The sequence below is a fragment of the Stegodyphus dumicola genome, chromosome 2, assembly GCF_044657685.1.
Source record: "Stegodyphus dumicola isolate Sdum_Otavi_A_Nest chromosome 2, ASM4465768v1".
Taxonomy (NCBI): domain Eukaryota; kingdom Metazoa; phylum Arthropoda; class Arachnida; order Araneae; family Eresidae; genus Stegodyphus; species Stegodyphus dumicola.
Window position 1 is genome coordinate 115755167 of NC_140769.1, and position 17831 is coordinate 115772997.

Sequence of the window (17831 nt, forward strand, 5' to 3'; positions counted from 1 at the left end):
TAAAAGATTGTAAACAGTGGATTGCTGATGGAAGACCACCCAAGAATAGGTTAACGAAAACCAATGAAGGAAATACAGGCAGTGTAATACTAATGACCATTGACGAAGAGGTTAAGACTTATCAAACATCTTTTTGGATTGATAGTGGAGCTACAAGACATATCATGAATTGTTTCACATACTTTATTGACTTTATGAAGTTTGATAGTCCCTGTAGCATCAAGGCTGCTGGAAAAGAAACTTTAGTTGCTCTTGGTAAATCTACAGTCGGTCACAAAAGTATTCGAACACCGGCACCCATTAAGAGAATTTACTTTTCCATTGAGAAGCAAAATTGTCTCAAAAAAAAAAAAAAAAAAAGGAAGGCTCATGTCAAATTTGGCTAGGTGTAGGGGAAAAAAATACAACTTGATACTTTTATGTTGAGAAACAAAAGGGTCTCCAGAGTCCATCTTGGTTCGATGGAAAAAAAAACAAAAGGATGGCTCATGTCCAAAATTGGCTAGGTGCATGAAACAAAATACAACATGACCTATCTGGGTGGGATGGGAAACAAAATGGCTGCTCACGCGATCCAGGTTTGCGCTCAGAGAAACCGCAAAGGGTCACTGCGGCCAGTCTCGGTTCGCGAAGAGTGAAAACCCAAAAGGGTCTCCAGTGTCTATCTTTGTTGGATGAGAAAACAAAAGGATGGCTCACATCCAATTTATTTAGGTGTAGGAAAATATATAACGTGACCTATCTGGGTGAGATGTCTCCAGCGATCCAGTATGGACTTTTTCCCCATCTGCAATAGGTGACATCTATAAACAATTCCATTCAAATCTCCTCGAAATATAAGAAACAGCTAGCTCGTGAAATTGTAAGGTATTCCCAAAGAATTCCACTTCTTGAGAAAGAAAAAACATCCTAGGTCTAGAGGAGGTAGAGGGAAAGAAAAAGCATGCTGCACCTTGGAAATTTCGTATATTTATTTAAGCCACTCGAGTTTCGACTTTTCATCCGTGTGTGCTGTGCATTCAACCTGGAGACACATTCCCTGAGCTCTAAGAAAATGTTTCCCAGCCCACTCAACCGCTGAAATGGATTAAAAATAAATTCGTTCCTACATTTTCAAAGCTCAAGCGTGTTAGCTGTCATGGAAAGGGCCTTTTTTTCCCCAGCGCACTCAATAGCTGAAATCTCCTCGAAATATAAGAAACAGCTAGCTCGTGAAATTGTAAGGTATTCCCAAAGAATTCCACTTCTTGAGAAAGGAAAAACATCCTAGGTGCAGATGAGGTAGTGTTGCGCCTGCGCGCGCATTTCATTACTAGCGTCGGCGCATGCGTCTTGAGCTCTTGGAGTTTGTGACATGAGATTGTGAGCTAAGAGCGTGTGAGAGAATTCGTGGCTTCGAGTGGCCATGAACTATGTAAATTAATGAGAATTAAAGTGAGATATAATACAGTCCATTGTTCCTGAGTTTATTGAATTATAGTGTAGTGCCTGTGCAAAACATCGTGGTCCGTCATGGGCCAGAGATCTATGGATTATGAGTTATTTAGAAGTAACAAGTAAGTCAGCAGTTTCGATTTAAGAATAAAGTGCCATTTTTGTTATTTTGAGATCCTGTGTAAGAGTTTTGAGAAAATTTATATACTGTGTTTAAGTAATTGAGAAGAATTACTTATTATCTTGTGTTATTTCATTAAGAGTACAATGTTGATAAAAGGTGCACTTAAAGAGGATTTAAAGCTATTGGCTTTAGAACTGAATATAGAATTAAGTGAAAAGATAACTGTTACAGATTTAAATTTAGCGATTAAAAGTAGTGAAGCTTTTAAATCCGATCCAAATTCGGTAATAGAGTTGGGTAATTCCATAGTAGAGCATCGTAAATCTGAAGAAGCTAAAGTATTACAGTTAGAACAAATTAAATTAGAGAGATGTAAAACAAAACTGGAAATTGCTCGATTGCGAGCTGAAACCAAAAGTGTTAATAACGATCAAAATGAAACTAAAGGAGAAAGTTCCGATTCCTTAGATTCTCTTATTAAAAGTATAAGAACACTAACATTGAAGGTTCCGAGTAAACCTGAAAACTGGAGTTATTTTTTCTCGTCTTTAGAAAGAGCTTTCGCGACAAAAAATGTGCCTAAAGCGGAAATATTGTTAAACTTGTTAGGGGAACGGGCTTCGAACATTATCGTGTATATTAGAGATGAGGAGCTAAGTGACTATGAAAAAGTAAAAGCTATTATTCTAAAAGAATTCGAACCTACACCCAAATTGTTTTGGAAAATTTTAAAAAGGCTCAACGCCTAAATGAGTCCCATGTGCAGTTCGTATCGCGATTAACCACAAATTTCGAATATTACTTAAAATTGAGGAAAGTGTCTGATTTTGAAACTCTGAAGCAGTTAGTAATATCAGACAAATTGTTTGAGACATTAGATCGAGAAACGTCAGCCCATATTTCTGTAAGGCAAGCTGAAAGTTGGTTTTCGCCTCAACTAATGGCTAAGGAAGCAGATTTATTTTTCACATCTCGCGGAAAGTCCCTTGCCGCAAGTGTGGACAGTTTTAAAAAATCTCGCAGCAATTACAAAACGTCGAAAAATGTTTCAAAGGTATTCCTTGCCGATGTAAAAGGATTAAAGTGTGTTCTTTGTGAGGAAAATCATTTTTTGGCAAAATGCCCAAATTTCTTGAAACAACCGGTGAATGATCGGGTTGAAATCATCAAAAGTCATAAATTATGCTTTAATTGCCTAGCATTGAACCATTCCGTCAAAAACTGCAGATCAAAGTTTTCGTGTTCCGTTTGTGGGAAAAGACACCACATGACATTGCATTTTCCAGTAGAAAATAAATCATCGAAAGAGAAGGAAAAAAATAAAAACGAAACAGCGAGTAGTTCCAGTGTGCTTTTCCCCCCTAGCGCCAGACTTTCTGCCTAACAGCCGTAATACTCTACTTACAGCGACTAGTGTAAACAGATGCAAAAAAAGTGTTCTTCTGAGCACGGCTATTTGCTTTATTAGTGATAGTATGAATAAGCTACATCCAGTCAAAACATTACTTGATGGCGGCAGTACTTCATCGTTTATAAGCAGAGACTGTGCGAATAAATTCAACTTTGATTATGAGAAGGTAAACATTGCGATTTCCGGATTAAATGATTCCTTGTTTACAATTCGGAAAAGAGTTTCGGCATGCATTAGCAATAAAGATAAAAGTTACATGAGACATTTAGACTTATTAGTAGTACCAAAAATCACGCAAGATTTGATTCCTTCAAGGAAAATTGATATTAAAATGCAGGATTTTTGTAACATAAAATTAGCTGATGAGAATTTTAATGTTCCAGAACGTATAGAGATGCTTTTAGGAGCTGAGGTTTTCTTTGAGATATTAAAATCTGAACAAATTCGATATGAAAACTCGAGTCTTATTTTACAAAACAGCGTGTTCGGGTTTATAGTGTCCGGAAGCGTTACATCAGAAGAACAGAGCCGCGTACATTGTGGGTTAATGAAAACATCTAATGACCTAGAACAAACAATGAGAAAATTTTGGGAAATAGAGAATGTGGAAACAGCCATTCCAAAAAATAAAGAAACAGCAATATGTGAAGAACATTATGTGCAAACTCATAAGCGGGATGAAGAAGGGAGATACATTGTAACAATGCCACTAAAGGAAGATCCTATTTGCTTAGGGAATTCAAAAGATTTTGCCCTTGAGAGATTAAATTCCCTATGGAAAAGATTAGTTAAAGACCCTGAATATTTGAGTCTGTATCAGGATTGTTTAAAGGAGTATGAAGAGCTTGGGCATATGACTGAGGTTAAAGAGAAAAATGAGCCTAACGTAGTGTACTATATGCCACATCATGGGATATACCGACCTCAAAAAACAACAACTAAATTGAGAACAGTGTTTAATGCATCGTGTTTAACATCAAATGGAATTTCGCTAAATTCTTTACAACGTAATGGAGGGGTTATTCAAGATGATCTCTTTTCAATCATGCTTAGATTTAGAAAGTACCCATTCGCATTTACGGCGGATATTAGAAGAATGTATAGAATGATTAAAATTAACCCTGAACAGAGATGCTTGCAGCGAATCCTGTGGAAAAAAGAAAATGATGCACCTGTGAAAATCTACGAGCTTAATACTGGGACTTACGGTACAGTTAGTGCGCCATACTTAGCTATGAGAACTCTTAAACAATTGTCGATTGATGAAGGTCCAAAATTTCCATTAGCTGCGCCAGTCTTACTTAAAAACTTTTATATGGATGATGTGCTTAGTGGAGCGGAATCTTTGAGTACAGCTAAGGAACTTAAATCTCAGTTAACTGCAATACTGAAGAGTGCAGGAATGACACTGCACAAGTGGTGCAGTAATCATGCTGAACTTGCGGAAGAAGATCACTCCTATTCCTTTCCTAATGAAGCAGAATCTACAACACTTGGAGTGTCTTGGAGGTCTAGAAGAGACTGTTTCTGTTTTAGAGTGAAACTCGATAATGACATAGTTGTTACCAAACTACAAATATTGTCCACAATTGCAAGATTGTTTGACCCGATTGGTTTACTAGGGCCAATCATAAGTAAAGCCAAAATATTCCTCCAACGGTTGTGGTTGTTAAAGCTGAATTGGGATGAACCACTACCAAAAAAGGAAGCTGATGAATGGAAGAAGTTATCTACTGAACTGGAAGTTTTAAGTAAAATAGAAATTGAAAGGTTTATTCTTATTGCAGAAGTAAACTATGTGGAACTTCATGGATTTGCAGATGCCTCTGAGGTAGCATACGGAGCAACCATATATTGCAAGTGCCGTTCGAGAGATGGAAAAGTGAAGACAAGGCTAGTGACGAGTAAATCCAGAGTCTCGCCTATTAAACGAGTTACTATTCCGAGACTGGAGCTTTGTGCGGCAGTCCTACTTGCAAGGTTGATGGTTAGAGTAATATCTGCATTAGAGATTCCTGTGAACAAAGTGTATCTGTGGAATGACTCCATGATAGTGCTTTCATGGATACAAAAGGAACCTTACCAGTTGAAGACATTTGTTGCAAATCGAGTGGCAACAATTCAAGAGTTGACTAATGGTCATCAAGGGCGTCATGTGTCATCAAAGGAGAATGCGAGTGACCTTATATCCCGAGGCTTGGATCCCAGTAAACTTCTACAAAATGATATGTGGTGGAAAGGCCCTCTGTTCCTGAGATACGACGGCTACCCAAATAGAGAGATTCCGGTGGAAGTCATTGTGAAGGACTTTCCAGACGAACTTAAAATCCTTAGTGACTCTAATATTTTTCTTAATGTGAAAACTAACCCTTTCATTGAGGATTTCTTAAATTTAAGTAACAATTACACTAAAATTATTCGTGTTTTAAGTTTTATTTTTAGGTTTGTAAACAACTGCAAGGGAAAGGACAAGGTTTCAGGTCCTCTTCAGAGCTCAGAATTAAAATTAGCTGAACTTAAACTGATTAAGCTAATTCAAGATAGTGAATTTAAAAAAGAAATCTCAAGCCTTGAAAAGGAGGGTAAGGTACCTCCAGATAGCAAGGTAAGAAGTGTTTTTCCATTTTTAGATCAATATGGAATTTTAAGAGTTGGAGGCAGATTAGCTAATTGTAAGTTGAATTTTGATAGAAAATTTCCTATAATCTTACCAAAGAATCATAAGTTGACTAATCTAATTATTGTGATGTTTCATAAGAAATACATGCATATTGGTCCACAAGGCTTACTCTCTATTGTTAGACAAAGGTTTTGGCCCTTAAACGGGCGTAACACTTGTAGAAAAATAGTACATGAGTGTGTCGTATGTTTCAAAGCAAAACCAGTGCCCTGTCAACAACTTATGGGTCAACTCCCTCAAGAAAGAGTCAGCCCGAATTTTCCATTCAATTGTGTTGGAGTTGATTTTTTTGGTCCTTATTTTATAAAATACCCACATCAGAGAAAAGGTCGCCTTAACAAAGTGTATGTGTACATTTTCGTTTGTTTTGTTACCAAAGCTTGTCATCTTGAGTTCGTAACAGACCTGTCTAGTCAAGCATTTATTGCAACTTTAAAGCGTTTTTTCGGCAGGAGAGGCAAGTGTGCACGCATATTTTCAGATAACGCAACCAATTTTGTTGGTAGTAACGCAGAATTAAAGAAATTGAATAGGCTAGTCAGCAAACCAGATGATGAATTAGGTAATTATTTATCGAGTGAGAGTATTGATTGGTCGTTCATTCCCCCTAGAGCTCCCAATCATGGAGGTCTTTGGGAGGCAGGTGTCAAATCTGTTAAGTTTCATTTGAAACGCGTAGTAGGCAATTTGAAACTAACCTATGAGGAGTTTCTTACAGTAATTGCTCAAATTGAAGGCATTTTGAATTCTAGGCCCTTGCAACCTTTATCATCCGAACCAGAGGATTTTGATATCTTGACACCAGGCCACTTCCTGATAGGCAGACCTATCACGGCTATTGCAGAACCTAATATTTTAAACGTTAACGATAATAGATTAAAGAGCTGGCAAAAATTGACTAAAATAGTACAAACAATTTGGAAGTATTGGAGAAATAACTATTTGAGTGCAATGCAAGGAAGAACTAAATGGTTCTTTGAAAAAGACAATGTCAAGGTTGGAACTATGGTAATTTTAAAGACTGATAATGTTCCTGTATGTAACTGGCCTCTTGGCAGAATCGTAGAGATATTCTTAGGTAAAGACAATAAGGTTAGAGTAGTTTCAGTGAAAACGAAAGGAGGTATTTTTAAGCGATCAATTAATAAAATTTGTCTTTTACCTATGGCGAGTTAAACAAAAAGTATGTTAGTAATTAATTATTGTATTTTCTTATTATAGTAGTTTGATTTTGTTGATGTTATTTGATGTTTACAATTATTTACCTGTATTTCGTATTGTCACTCTGTGTAATTTTTTACTGTAAGATTTAATTTTGAATGATTACATCATGTCAAGGCGGGCGGTATGTTGCGCCAGCGCGCGCATTTCATTACTAGCGTCGGCGCATGCGTCTTGAGCTCTTGGAGTTTGTGACATGAGATTGTGAGCTAAGAGCGTGTGAGAGAATTCGTGGCTTCGAGTGGCCATGAACTATGTAAATTAATGAGAATTAAAGTGAGATATAATACAGTCCATTGTTCCTGAGTTTATTGAATTATAGTGTAGTGCCTGTGCAAAACAGGTAGAGAGAGAAAAAGCATGTTGCACCATGGAGAGCCCGCACGGTTCTGAACAGAAAACGTGGAATGCTTTTATAGAAAAGAGTTGAAAGTGAAAGTAAAAACCAAATCGTCTTGGCTGGAAAATTTTCTCTTAGCTGTCGACTGGGAAAAAATTTTCGAAGCTCAGAAAAAATTATAAGATGTAAAAAAAAAAAAAAAAAAAAACTTTTTGTTAATTTTTATCATGTCTTCTAGACATGATAAAAATTAACTCTACCCCCCTTTTGTCTGGAAATGTCTCACCGTTTCTAAAAATAGACCATGACTCATTCTTGGAATTCCATGTTTTGGAAAGGATGAGTCATGGTGTTTGGGTTTCTCCATTCCAAAGTAAACAAAGTGAAGACATCAATTTTAATAGAAAAAAAAAGAAAAAGAGGTTTTTTTTTTCAGCTCTGGAAATATTTTTCCCATTCAACAGCCAAGAAATATTTCCAGCCAATACAATTTCATTTTTACTTTCACTTTCAGTTCATTTCTTATATATCTATAAAAACATTTCACGTTTCTGTTCAGATCAGTGTGGGTTGTTCAAGATGCAACATCTCTACCCCATCCCACAACCAGGAAGAAAAGATGTTCTTTCATGAGGAATTCTTTTGGGTTTCGAAAACAAGGATGGCGTGATGATTGTGATATGTTTCTATTCTAATGTCCCATGCTTGAACTCAGAATTATTTTCAGAGCTCTGAGAATTTTCCTAGTCAACTCGATGACCGAAATTTCGTATATTTACTTAAGCCACTCGAGTTTCGACTTCGCATCTGTGTGTGCTGTGCATTCAACCTGGAGACACATTCCCTGAGCTCTAAGAAAATTTCCCCAGCCCACTCAATCGCTGAAATGGATTAAAAATAAATTCGTTCATACATTTTTAAAGCTCAAGCGTGTTAGCTGTCATAGAAAGAGCCTTTTTTCCCCCAGCCCACTCAATCGCTGAAATGGATTAAAAATAAATTCTTTCATACATTTTTAAACCTCAAGAGTGTTAGGTGTCATGGAAAGAGCCTTTTTTTTCCTGAGCTCTAAGAAAATTTTTCCTAGCCCACTCAATCGCTGAAATGGATTAAAAATAAATTCGTTCCTACATTTTTAAAGCTCAAGCGTGTTAGCTGTCATGGAAAGAGCCTTTTTCTCCCCAGCCCACTCAATCGCTGAAATGGATTAAAAATAAATTCTTTCATACATTTTTAAAGCTCAAGCGTGTTAGCTGTCATGGAAAGAGCCTTTTTTTCCCAGCCCACTCAATTGCTGAAATGAATCAAAAATAAATTCTTTCATACATGTGTTTAAACCTCAAGAGTGTTAGCTGTCATGGAAACTGAAATTTATGTCACGGTTTGTGTCTCACACGTCGTCAACGATATGGTTTGAGGTGAAAATTGAAAACCCGGTTTGAAAAATCTCTAACTTCACTTTAGAAGAAGGTGTGGGATAGATAGATTCCGTCATGGGAAAATGTTTTTCAATATCATGATATCTCCTTTCAAAAAGGATTGAAGGATTTTTCTTAAACTATGTTGAAATCTTAATCCATCCAAAACACGGATGGGAAATTCTGATCCATGGATGGATAATCCAATTTCGATAGAACCTGATAAACTGTTGCTGATGAAATCCAAACGAGGGGCCCTAGCTTTTCAAATGGGAAGCATTTTCCCCTAAACGGAGGAATGATTTCTATTTTGTGAGACGTTAAAAAAAGGGAAAAAAGCTTGTGTTCACAGAAGCTCTTTCTAGAAGGGTGGTCCTGGGTCCAGATGAGGTAGAAAGAAAAAAAGCATGTTGCACCTTGGACAGCCCGCACGGTTCTGAATAGAAAACGTGGAATACTTTTATGGAAAAGAGTTGAAAGTGAAAGTAAAAGCCCAATCGTCTTGGACAGACTCTTCAGTGGTTTTAGCATGGCTAAAGAATCGAAATGATTGGTCTGTTTTTGTAGAAAACCGAGTTAAAGAGATTCAAGAATACGGCAAAGAAAAATGTTGGAAACATACCAGGGATCTTAAACCCTGCTGATTTATTGTCAAGAGGATGCTATCCATTGCAACTCCTAAAATCCCAATGGTGGACAGGACCTGAATTTCTGAAGAAACCTCCAGAAACTTGGCCTTCAAATGATCCTGATTTTGATATGAAAGAAATCAATAACATACCTTCCAAAAGTGTAATTGTAGAAAGAATGATCGAGCAATTAAACTTAGAGCATAAACATGTTAGAATTCAAACACTTCTAATGATTTTGAGAGAAAGAGTTTGGATTATCAGAGGTAGGAAAACTGTACGTTCTGTGGTAAAAAGACGGGTCTCATGCCAGAGATATGCTGTTAAGGCCTTAGAAGTACCTCTTCCTCCTTTACCTGAAGACAGGACAAAAATGCTCAAAACTTTTCAAGTGACAGGAATCGATCTCGCCGGCCCAGTTTTCTTAAAAGGGAATTTAAAGGCTTGGATAGTAATTTTCACGTGCGTAGTTTTTAGAGCTGTCATCTTGAATTAATCACTTCTTTGAGCACAAACGTCTTTATAGATGCATTTAGACGTTTTATTTCACGAAGAGGTCGAGTTGAAGTCATATACTCGGACAATAGTTCAAATTTTGTAGGTTTAGATAAAGCTATGAATCAATTGGATTAGGCTGATATCGAAAGGAAGTGTGAATTAATGACAATAAAATGGAAATTCAGTCCTCCCACAGCGTCATGGTGGGAGGATTTTGCGAGCGGTTATTAAGGATTTTAAAGGATCTCCTCCGAAAAAATTTGAGACACGCTTGTTTAGGATATGAAGAATTTCTAACCCTCCTGTGCGAATGTGAAAGCCTAATGAACAACAGACCTTTGACTTTCGGAGGAAGGTGATGACTTGTCACCGTTAAAACCTTCTGTGTTCCTACAAAACTTAATTGGCAGTAATATGTATGATTTAGATGAAATTAATTCTATGAGCATTATAGAAAGATGGAAATATTTACGAGTTAGAGAAGGACTTAAAAATCGTTTAAAGAAGGAATATCTAGGCCTTTCTCCGAAATATTGCAAAGGGCAAAAGAGGAATAATTAAAGTAAATAACATTGTTCTCATCGGAAATAATAACAAGAAACGAATCGACTGGATGTTGGGTCGAGTACTTGAATTGTTCCCAGGGAAAGAAAATATCACACGTCTTGTGAAACTAAAAATATCCTCTGCAGTTGTACTTAGGCCAGTTCAACGCCTCTTTCCTTTCGAACTAAACAAGAGTTCAGATAAACTCCCTTTCATGGGGAATAATGTAGGAGACAAGCAAATTTATAAAATAAAACAAAACGGTCAAAAGGTTCAATATACACCTATCAAAGAAAAGTTTAAAAATGGTAATAAAGATGTGTCTGTTCGTATTCATTGCGTAAAAATAAACACCTTAGTATTTTAAACCCGGCGAAGTGGATTTTTATTTTATCAGGGCCATTTCGCCATAGCTCCTTTAAGGATATGGACGACATTTCATTATGCCAACGGAAGTAAATATCATGTGAGGGATAGGCGCTAGGGAGAAAAGGAAAATATATGGGAAAAAGCGGGATTAAGATGTGTTAATATTTGTATGGAATCTGATTGCTAATTTGGTTCCGTTATATTGATTGCTAAATTAGCATTAAAAGTCGAGTAATGTGCGTTTATTGCGAAAACGCAGGGCAATTACTTTTCGATCCGACTTCATATATTTAATATATCACATTCCTGCTCATATGATCTACATATATATCAGATAACTAGCTACTTAAATTAAATCCTTCCTTAAATACGATTTTTAAGATCAAGTGTACAATTATTTCCAATTAATTTTACTTTCAGGATTTGCAAAATACTTGTGGTGTGTTGCTAACACTAGAAAGATTCACAGAACTTTCTTCCTTGCTAGTTTATTTTTCATTACTATTTAACATAGGCTTCTTAACGTTTGTTTTATTTTTAAGCAATTCTAAATACATAATTACGCTATGATTTTTATGGCAAATTGCACATTTAATAGAACTCCTGCATTTATTTGCACAGTGACCAGCCTTTAAATAGCAAAAGCAATACCCTTTTAAAAGTTTTTGCTTTTCTGAAAATGGCATTTTTTTAGCCTTAAAGTTTTAATAAACTGTCCAATCTACATTTTGGGTCTGTACCACGGTCAGCATTTGCTCTTCTTTGATCGGCTCTTAAAAATCCTCAGGCAAGCAAGATTCAACTAAAAGGTAAAGAAGTGCAGCACTTTTATTTATAGTGACGCCTATAGATAAAAATAAATTAATTTATAAATTATAATATATAAATTATCATATAATGCACATAAGTCATTAGAGAAATGACTAGAATTTGCATTTCTCAGGACCAATTTCAATAATTAAATGAATCATGCTTTCTGCTGCTAAACACGCACTTCTTAGTAGAAGAATCAGCACCCAACAAACTTGCTGCAGTTGACGGTCGTTCGTTCGTAAACAGTTTTGATATTAGATTTAATTCCACGGGTCACTTCATTCTTCAAACCAAAACCAGCCATAGCTAAACTTATGCGTTCTTCGGATTCTACTTCTGAATTAAAAAAAAAAAATAATAAACTGTCCAATCTACATTTTGGGTCTGGACAACGGTCATCATTTGCTCTTCTTTGATAGGCTCTTAAAAAATCCTCAGGCAAGCAAGATTCAACTAAAAGATGAAGAAGTGCAGCACTTTTATCTGTAGTGACGCCAAGGGTTAAATTATCATATAATGTACATGTCATTACAGAAATGACTAGAATTTGCGTTTCTCAGGACCAATTTTAACAAACCTCTCACATCAACTTCCACTTGTAAGTCATTTCGACCAAGTCGAGCCTACAAACATTCTATGGCCTTGGGATAATTAGCAGATGTAGGGGGGAAACTTTCAATAACCTCCCTTGCACGCGAACCCTCAACAGTCGCTTGTAATAAATATTGAAATTTATCACTATCAGAAATCGTAATATCTTTGTCAATTTTTTCAAATTGACTAAAAAAAAACCATTCTTTAATTCTACCATCAAATTTTCGTAATTTAAGCTTTGGAAGTTTCAATGAACGTTTTTAAACTTGAAGCACTTACATTTTGTAGATTCTGCAGAATACCTCTCACTTTAGTTTCGATTCCTGACGGCCTTGTCACGATAATCTTCAATAGCATCTAATTCTGCTTCAATTTCGTTTTCGAACAGTGTGCTAAGAAAACGTACGTCCGTATCTTCCATACTTTGAACTTTTGAAACAAAAACATTAAGCTCCGACTGTAATTCAGAAGAATCTATCTTACGTTTCTTTAAAATTTCTTCTAAAACGTTGAAGGATTTTGTAAAAGCAGCTCTATTAATCGTCCTCTCAAGTTTAATAGCTTCTTTACCTTCCATTTTATACCTTAGAATTCTAAACTAGCGTCTCCTTGTGCCCCGCCGAGGGTAACAATAAAATGTTCGCTTTCGCGTAAAAATAAACTATTACGCTACCAGCGTATCACGGACTACAAAAAATATTCTAAAGTATTCATTTATTAAGTAAAACATCACTCATGTAAATAACATGTCATTCTTCTTTAATAAGCCTAACCTAACTACGTGTTTAGCAATCTTTAGCAATCTTGGAGGAAGGAGTTGAGGACTTTGGCGAACGCCGTTTACCAAGAATTGAAGTTAGAAATGGAACCTAATTACATAAACATATATTTTGCAAATTCTATAAATTGCTTTGTTGCCACTTCTAAGAAACTCAGCTAACAATAATTATTAGTGACCAAACGACATTAAATAAAAAAATTAAAGGAAAGTAAGTATAAAATACAAATTACATTTCATTTGGAATCCAACACCGACTCCACAACTCTGTTGACAATGTACACAACCAATATAGCAACCAATATACAACCATTACCGCAGCAACAACCAAGCGCATCATCATCATCGTTCTTTTCATATTTGTCGGCTTTTCTATTTTGCACGACCGACAGCAGCTCAAGACCGACAGAATTTTATAGCAAAGGTATATTTTTACTTTATAAAATTATAATTTATGATGATGATGATGACAATGATAACTTATATGTATAATGACATTTCATATGGGGCCTTAGGGTCCGCATATTTTTTCTTGCCAGGGCCGATTTCTCTGGCCAGTCCGCCACTGGTTATATATCTCGAGAGAAATGTGCTGAAATAAGTGCAAGTAAAACAAATGAAAGAGGTTGTCAACGAATATAGTTTACTCTACTGCTTTTCAGCCAATTGAATGTGCTTCAGAAATAACGGTGCAGGGACCATTCCGCATTTCAATGCAGCTGTTGTACCGAGCAACAGAGACCGCCTACATCATAAATTTCTGTCTAGCGTTTTTTCCAGTGAGGGTGCCCCTTCCAATGCCTTTATTTGAATAGGTTCCCATATCTTCTGATCTTTCTTCCAAACAATGTTTTAAAAACCTGGGGATTTTTATAAAACATTTACGGTATTACGTAATCAAGTTAATTTGTCCTGTGTCTTAATGGCCCTATCACTTCTATGGAAGCGCGCGCTTACCCGGGACAATTCCGAGAAACGAGATTCTAGTAGCACGGCTTTAAGCGGCAGGCTTCCGATCAAGGATCAAGGAAGTTAATTTACGGAGTGCGCTAGGCTAAGCCTTTAACTCCACATCATCGGAGATAAAATAATTACATCAAAAGAGGGGTTCATCTAATAAGGGAAAATTTTGAAGCCTAATTATAAAAATAAAAGCTTTTCAGATAATGCCTTCCGCATGAGGGGAAAAAAAAAAAGAGGAAAACTCTTAGAAAGTCTTTAAATTAAATTTCGTGTTTATAAAGGACCAGGAATAAATTTTGAGAGAGGAGTCAACATTCAAAACGTTTTGAAAAGAATAAAAAGGTGCAATACATTTCCTTAATTCTTGATATCAACAGCAAAATAAAATCATTAGGACAAAGCAATCCGGAGAGTTAGGCAAAAAGGGCTGGGGGCGAAACCCTTTGGGCGGGTTCTAGTAGCAGTTCAGTGTGATACAGCTGATGGAGGAGAAGAAAATTTTTGGTTACTATTTAGTGCGACGTTAAAAGGCCCCCTTAGAGGGGTCGAAAGCAACCCGTTTAGCGGGTGGAAAAGAAGCTTTTAAGAAGCTATTGAGAAATTAAGTGCAGTCGCGTGCGGCTGCGGAGATAAGTTGTCCCTTGTTAAAGAAACGTTAGAAGACTCTTCTTAAAGACTTAAAGAACAGGGTTCTTCCGGTCAATGCCCTTACGCATTGTTAACGCGGGGGCGGTTGGGGTTTAGGAACGAGAGGTAAGCATCCACGTCAAGCCGAGTGGTGAGCCATGTCACGTCAAGCCGAGTGGTGAGCCATGTCACGTCAAGCCGAGTGGTGAGCCATGTCACGTCAAGCCGAGTGGTGAGTATCACGTCAAGCCGGAGCCCCGTTCACATGCAACGCTCCTTCGCACAGCTGCGGTTAGCAAGGGGAGAAAAAGGAGACATGAAAGAGTTTCGTCTTTAGGACCCGTTTAGAAGACCACCGTCTTCCTTCCCCTTTACACCTAAGCCTCTGTGAACAATGACGTCTCCGAATTGGCAGATTTCTAATACTGTTTACACATTTTTAACGCTGCTTACTGTTGTTAATTTTGTAATCTGTACTTTCGCAACTGGTACCTGAAATTTCGTAATGGTTCCTGAAAAATATATGCTTTTAATTATTATTATTATTTTATAAGCCGTTATTTAGCTCACTCTTGGTGCTTGTCGCTATGGTTAAAAGATGGTCATGGTTTTTTAAACTGCTTCCCGATAGCGTATTTCGAAACCCTACCCCACTTTTCGAATTTTTGACGTCACGGAAATATCGACTATTTTCACCTAGCAAGACGGCGTACCCCACTTTTTACACTAGCGTCTACGGAGAGAAGGCAACTTTTGGGATCGTGATCTACGGCGCGCTTTCGAAAGAATTGTGGTGCTGAATAGTGTGTTTGTGTGCTAATTGTGAGATTTTCGCAATTTAAATTATTATGAGTGGGAATTTACGCAAAATCTTTAGTGAATAGTTATTGTTTATCGCCGTAGTGTATTTGAGGAAAGAGGAGAATAATTCACTGCTGATGTATACGTTAACAGTATGAAAAATTTGGAAGGTGATACTCGGCAATAAATGTGCTGCATTTCATGGCAAAATTCAGCGACGCCAGTAAAACAAACGAAAGTTTTCGAAAAACTTATCCACATCTGAAGCCACTATACAAAAATTGTATGTGTGCCAATACAGCAATTTAAATTTTAAAAAAAAAAAAAAAATGCAGAAAACAGATCAAGGAATAAGAATTGCAGTGACTCTATGTGCTTAAAAACTGCGAAGCATACTGCAGACTTTCGTGCCAAAATCAAGGTTGACAAATAGATTAATACATTTTATTATTTCTTTTAGTGTATATATTTCAAAATTATTAAAATAACTTGAACAGTTGTTTAATTGCTTAATACAGCAATAAAGTTCATTTATAAAGATATACAAGGAACTTCATAATTCATTGCTTTGGTGAACAACTGAAATTTACTAAATTACCTAACTTTATAACATTAAATATCTTCGTAACTGTGGTATTATGCTCTGTTTTATAAAAGTTTAACTACTTTATTCATTTGTTATACATTAAAATATTTTCTCATTTATTTACTAAATGTGTAATCAATCATCAGGATTATTAAATGTATTAAGAATTTCCATACATGCTTGTGCAGTGTGAATGCATGTTTGTGTAATGAACTTTGATTTTCATGAACGAAAAAGAAATACAATCTCCGAATAAGTACTTTTTTGTTTTCCAGTTCCTGTGTTTAGCTGTAAAAGTAAATTCACTTCAAGTATGTGTCTGTGTAATTTTGACGATGTAAATGCTGAAATGTATGTATAGTAAAAACTCAACAAAAAAATATCCAGAAAGCTCTTGAAATTTTGGATAGCTGAGCATATAAAAAGTGAAATATTGTAATAAGTGAATGGAAGAATAAACTACTAGTCTAAAATCATAAAAACAGTTCATCTTATTTGTATCAACTTGATTATCAAAAGCCAGTATTTAATATTATGCACGATTTTGAAAAAAATGTATGCTGCTGATCTTTGGAATATGATAACGGGTGATTTTTACAATGGTTGTTATGTGGATTAAGACTGCAAGTTGAGACTTTAAATATGAACAATAGTAATCTGAAAATTTGAAGTAGTAATTTTATATCCAACAATCTCTGCCAAATAACTTCCATGTTTTAAGTAATTAAAAAATATATTTTTAACCACTTTTATTAATTTTATAAAGTACATTTTATAATTTAAATTTTATTTACTTTAATCTATTTTTAATGTTTGCCATTATAAATTTCATACTATGTACTTTTTTTAAGATTTCATAGTTATTTTATGTAAGAAAGGGATTTATGTGCAACAGATATTCAGTGAAAATCATTTAACACAAAACTGAGGGGACTGAAATATTTTTTCGTGTTATTGAATATTGAAAAGAAAAAAAAAATTATATATATATATATATATATATATTCAACAAATATAAGCTTATTATAGTACATTTTATTTACATAGATATGTATATATGCATGTATTTAATAAAAACCAATGAAACAAAAACATCCACAAGAACTTAATGGAATTCAATACAAAATTTTCAAGTTTTTGAAAAACAAAACATTTTTTGAGTTTTGGGAAAATAATCTGATATTTTTCTTTGCATTATCTTTTTTAGCATTTTCGCCTAGCACGGATTTCTCCCCTATATCGGGCTCAAGAGAGAAATTTTGTAAAGCCTCTTTTCACGTCATTTCCCTCTTGGCGTCAAAAAAATCCTTCCGAGGATTTGGCGATTTTCGCCGATTCAAGATGGCGGAAAAAATTGCGCCAAGTGCTGGTTATCTGAGTCTTCCCAACTACTGTAACGAATTCTTCCGATAGTACAGTAAGACAGTTCATTAATACAGAAACTTTCTCAAACATTTCATTAAGTGTCAGCCCCTCAGGGGGCTCACTTTTGTGAGTACGGGTGTGGCAATCCCGAGGTACCCTAGCCCTTCAGGGGATCATCTTCTTGGTGAGACGGGTGTCACGATCCTGGAGCCCCAGTGATCTATCCTCTTTTCCGTCTCCTCTCCTCTTGGCTGGAACTTTTTCCCTTCCCTTCTCCCTTGTGGTTTCTCTCTGCGGAGTTTGGGGCTCGTCACGAGAGGCTGGAACAGACCTTGTTTCTAGTTGAGTGGCGAGAAAACTGCCCACGTGTTTGCCGTGCGTGGAGACCCGTGTCGCTGGAAAGGAGGGTCCTGGTAGTTGAGGGGCGAGGTACTGTCCCCAACACACTGCTTTGGCCTCTGCTTCAGCTAAACGGGAGGCACCTTAGTCGTCCTCACGGGTGTCAATCGGCTGGTCACTAGTCCTTGTGTCAGTGGCTTGGGGTCAAGCTCTCGGGAGTACCTGCTTTCGGGAAAGCCGACTGTGGGGCTTCAGTTTGCGTATAGGTCCGGCTAGCCCTAACACAGGAATCTGT